The following is a 5,000-nucleotide window of genomic DNA, read 5'->3' as shown; positions in this document are numbered from 1 at the left end:
TGCAATGCATATGCTTCTTAGATAGTCTAATAAAAACCAAACACAACACAAAACAAAAATCCATTCGATTGGAACCAGGGCTTTGAACCATATTTTTTTTCCAAACGTTCCGTTCCGAACAGAAACGGAATTATAACGTTTCCGGTTATAAGTTCCACCAATAAATTGACGTTCCCGAACCGGTTAGAACAAAAAAATACTGTTCCCGGAACGGTTAATTTCGTTCCTGTCAGCTCATTTCTCCCATAGGCCTAACTGACGTGAATTAACCAAGAAAGACGGAAGTGCAAATGAGTCAGCCTACATTCCAAACTGTTAATTCACGCAGATGAAAAGAATATCCTCCAGAATGTTGTCATTCAGGGACGACCTAAACAGAGAAGCGGAGAATAAACCTCAATGATGAAAATGCACGCTCCACGCTGACTTGGGTCACGGGGAGCGCTATGACGGACATTGTGAGTTTGTGCATATTTGAAGCGGCCATGGATGCCCAATAACGTTGAACATTCTCGGTGCGCTTTACACACGCTTCTCTGCAATGTCTTACAATGATGCAATGGAAACTCTCCCCTTTTGTATGACAGTGGTTTTTCTTATTTACTTATAGAGTGGAGACTTAGTAGTCCACAGCTTTCTCTCCATTCAGTCTGGGAATATCTGATGTCACACAGGACGTGAACCTCAGCCGTCATAGTAACGTGCACAGAAAAGAATTACCTTTTTTGTTTTGTTTGAGGAACGGTATTAACCGGTTACCATTATTTTTAAATAAGTGTTCCCGTTCCAGAACATAAAAAATAATAACGTTTCCGGTTTCGTTTCTGTTCCCTGTAAAATACAAAAAGTTCCCGGTTTTCGTTTTCGTTCCTTGAACCGGTTCAAAGCCCTGATTGGAACTGCCTGTCGCTGCGACTCCCTGATGCGTGCTACTGCTGAAACATCACTGACCCAAAAACAAAACCACATACATAGTGCTGCTTCAAAGCCACTCATCATTGGCTTGTCCAGTTTAAAAAAACATACACTCGGCCAATATTCTGTAGTCTGAGCCTGCTTGAGGCTCTCGGCTGCACAAATAGACCTATTGATTTCCACTCAATTTGTCTGCAGTCTTTTCATTAGACTGGCAAAGTGGAGAGCACTTGGGTCTGCCCGCCTGCCTCCTTGGAAAAAAAAATCACATACTCCCACTCACTTATACACATGCACGCAAATGCACACACACATCACAAAAATGGTAGTAGAAACACACTAAAGCTCGTACGCACGCACGCAGGCACGCACACACACACACACAAACACACACACACACGCACACACACACACACACACACACACACACACACACACACACACACACACACACACACACACACACACACACACACACACACACACACACACACACACACACACACACACAAACACACACACAGTACTCTGAGTGACAGGAAGGTTTTGCCGACACTTGATAACATTTCCTTCCGCATAGAGAAAAGTTCTTATTATTCTGCATTAGGCCTATCAGGGATGGCAGTGCAGCACCAATAACATTGCCACCAGCTCATTCAAGTGGCCGGCCTCCTCCTATTGCTATGCATTAACTGAGCTGAGCTGAGCTGAGGGTGGACTTGCTTTTGAGTTTCATTGAATATTTGAATGCTTGTGTACGTGTGCGCGTGTGAGTGTGCGTGCGCGCGCGTGTGTGTATGTGTGTGTGTGTGTGTGAAAGAGAGAGAGAGAGAGAGAGAGAGAGAGGAGAGAGAGAGAGAGAGAGAGAGAGAGAGAGAGAGAGAGAGAGAGAGATAGAGCGCGAGAGAGAGAGAGAGAGAGAGAGAGTACACGCGAGAGAGAATTTGTGTATGTATACGTGTGTGTGTGTATGTGTGTGTGTGTGTGTGTGTGTGTGTGTGTGTGTGTGTGTGTGTGTGTGTGTGTGTGTGTGTGTGTGTGTGTGTGTGTGTGAGTCCCTCTGTGCTAAATATTTTTCCCCAGAGGGTAGAATTATGTTTGTGTGCCTCGACCTCCTGACTCCAATATAGCTGATCCCCTCTCCACAGCCAGCTACAGCTACCCCACACCCTGCCAGCAAACACAACCAGACACGAACGGAACAAAAACCGATAAGACCAGGGAAGAAAATGAAACTTTGTCGACACAGAGTCAAGCCACTACCCACTGTCCGTGTCACCACCCACCCCCACCTCCCCAACCCTGCTGTGCCACTTCTGTTGAGATAGCCGTCTACTGCTGGCAGCTTGTGTGTGCCAAAGAAAAATAGACTTATTCAGCTTCACCGCCCAAAGTGCAGGCACAGTCAGGCACAGTAAAAAAGAAAATGCCACTGAGTGGAGAAGTCACCCATGGTCAGCGGAACAACAGAACTGTCATCAGTGTTCCAATCAGCATTCTGGTGAGCAGTGTAACCGGACAAATAGACCAGCCGCGACGCGATTGAAGCAACAGAGAATCGCTTCTGTACAGCAAGAGCGATACGAGCAATTGAAGCGACTAGCGTATGTCCAGCAGGCTTGTACGAAATTCCGAATGGAAAGAATTTTCATTCAAAGTAATACCATAATACGAACACTAGGTGGTGGTGTTCTATGTACTTTCAATGGGTGGTGTAGCTTAAATTCAAAGAAATTCAAGGTAATGGCACCACCTAGTGTTCGTATTATGGCATTATTTTGAATTGAAATTCTTTCCATTCGGAATTTCGTACAAGCCTGATGTCCAGGCAAAGCATTCAAACATTCCCATTGGTTGTGGACACTGACCTCTATACAGTCATTGGCTGTCCCGGCTGGTCGCCGAACCGATTTCAACTTCAAATTGTCGCTCTCAGCATGCGAATAACTCTAGTCTCCAGAATTGCTTTTGTCGCGCGACTCAATCCAAAGTCAAATACTTCCGGCGCGCGCCTCGCTCATGTCGCGCTTGGTCTTGACTATTGTGCGGTAATAGTAATAGTGTTCTCTTGGTCTCTGGGTCCTCAGCCCTCGGCCACTAACCCTGCTATGCCACTTCTGTTGAGATAGCCTTCTACTGCTGGCAGCTCGCCGTGTGCCAAAGAAAAACAGACGCATTCAACTTCACCACCCAATGCACCCAGGCACAATCACAGTCCCAGTCTGTCACACGCTCCATACATGCACACACACATACACAGACACACTGACACCTACACACACAGACAGACAGATACACAGACACACGGACAAACAGACAGATACACAGACACACTGACAACCACACACATACACAGACACACTGACACTTACACACACAGACAGACAGATACACAGAAACACGCACATTTTGCTGCTTTGTACTTTCTTAACACAGGACTTTTACTGCACTGAGTTTATCTTTAACTTTTTTTGTGTGAACACACTACCCTTACCAGGACTTTTACTCTGTCTGTGTGTGTGTGTGTGTGTGTGTGTGTGTGTGTGTGTGTGTGTGTGTGTGTGTGTGTGTGTGTGTGTGTGTGTGTGTGTGTGTGTGTGTGTGTGTGTGTGTGTGTGTGTGTGTGTGTGTGTGTGTGTGTGCGTGCGCGCGTGTGAAATGCTGTAAGGCTGATTGTTGTACTGAAGTGGGTGCTAATATGTTTACTGCAATATGCAATAATGTGTATTAGGTCTTTGTGTATTTGTGTATTTGTGTATTCATGTAAGATGACAGAACCTTAATTTCCTTCGGGATTAATGAAAGTACTCTACTCTGCTCTATTCTACTCTTCTCTCTCTAGTGAAGCCTGATCTTAAATCAACCCCAGCATTAGGAACCCTGACAGGCTTTTCTACTTTATTTATTTTTCATTAAAAGAAAACTTGGCTGACTATGTTTTGATTGACGACATCCCAACAGAGATTTTAGGTTCAGCTGTTATCAAAAAAATAGGCATAAAATAAAATAAAAAAAACCTGGAAGTACTTCTCCACAGAATTGGATTTTCGGTCTCACTGGGAAAGAGGGAGGAGGAGGGGTTATGTAAACCTGACACCCCTCAGCTGTTGACACTGACAAGTCCAAACATCCCTACTGTCACTGGCTCATGAGATTTACTAGAAAGCAAACCATTCGTATATGTGTGTGCATGTGTGTGTGCGTGTGCGTGAGTGCGTGCGTGCGTGCGTGTGTGTGTTTGTGTGTGTGAGTGCATACCTCCCCACCAAACAAAACACTTCTTCACTGAGAATTAAAGTCCCCTTCTATCTCAGATCCAGTGGCATGGCTTTCTGCAGACAGCTGACTATTTTGTCCGTCTCTTTTTCTATTTCCCCGACAGCACATCAGAGTGGTGATATATGAGGTGAGAACAACATACAGGCACACAGCATCCACAGCTGCAAGCAAATGGCTCTGAGGCAGTTAATGCATCTCTTTAGTGGTCAGGCGCTCTTTCAAAGGGGACAGACAGGGTGAATACGAGAGGAGGAAGAGGAAGAGGAGGAATAGGAGGAGGAGGAGGAGGAGTAGGAAGAATCTTTGTTGCTGAATCACTGTTGGGGAAAATATATTTTGAATAGGAGGAAGAGGAAGAGGAGGGGGAGAATTGAGGAGGGAATAGAAGAGAGGAAAGATAATGAGAATGTACCTCAGTAAGTGCTGCATCTTTTTGATACCGGCAGCCCTTATATAGGAATAAAGGAACAGAGGAAAAGGAAGCAGAATGAAGAGGAACAGTAATGGAGGACGGGATAGATGATGAGAATGACTTCTTTCAGTCAGTGTTATGATACCCACAGGCCTTCTAGACTCTAAATATATAAGCCTGTACTGTATGCTAATATTTGTAATATTTGGGTAATATTGTGGTTATATGGATGATATGTGATGGGCCGCAGGCCACTCTGCACTGAAAAATGGGCCTTGACATCAAAAAGGTTAAGAATCCCTGTTCTAGAGGAAGAAAGGCAGATGGGCAGAAGAAGAAGAAGAAGAAGAAGAAGAAGAAGAAGAAGAAGAAGAAGAAGAAGAAGAAGAAGAAG

At 44.8% G+C, this 5,000-nt stretch overlaps 1 protein-coding gene across 1 annotated transcript in view; it reads right to left on the bottom strand.

The window, feature by feature from the left end:
• The window catches only part of LOC134458749 (matrix metalloproteinase-17-like), an 81,487-nt gene that overhangs the window by 35,665 nt on the left and 40,822 nt on the right, over nucleotides 1–5,000 (bottom strand). The gene's annotated exons all lie outside the window — the stretch shown is intronic.

This window comes from Engraulis encrasicolus, chromosome 11 (genome assembly GCF_034702125.1).
Source record: "Engraulis encrasicolus isolate BLACKSEA-1 chromosome 11, IST_EnEncr_1.0, whole genome shotgun sequence".
Taxonomy (NCBI): Eukaryota; Metazoa; Chordata; class Actinopteri; order Clupeiformes; family Engraulidae; genus Engraulis; species Engraulis encrasicolus.
The sequence above is the reverse complement of the archived record's forward strand: the minus strand, read 5'-3'. Positions and strand labels throughout refer to the sequence as shown.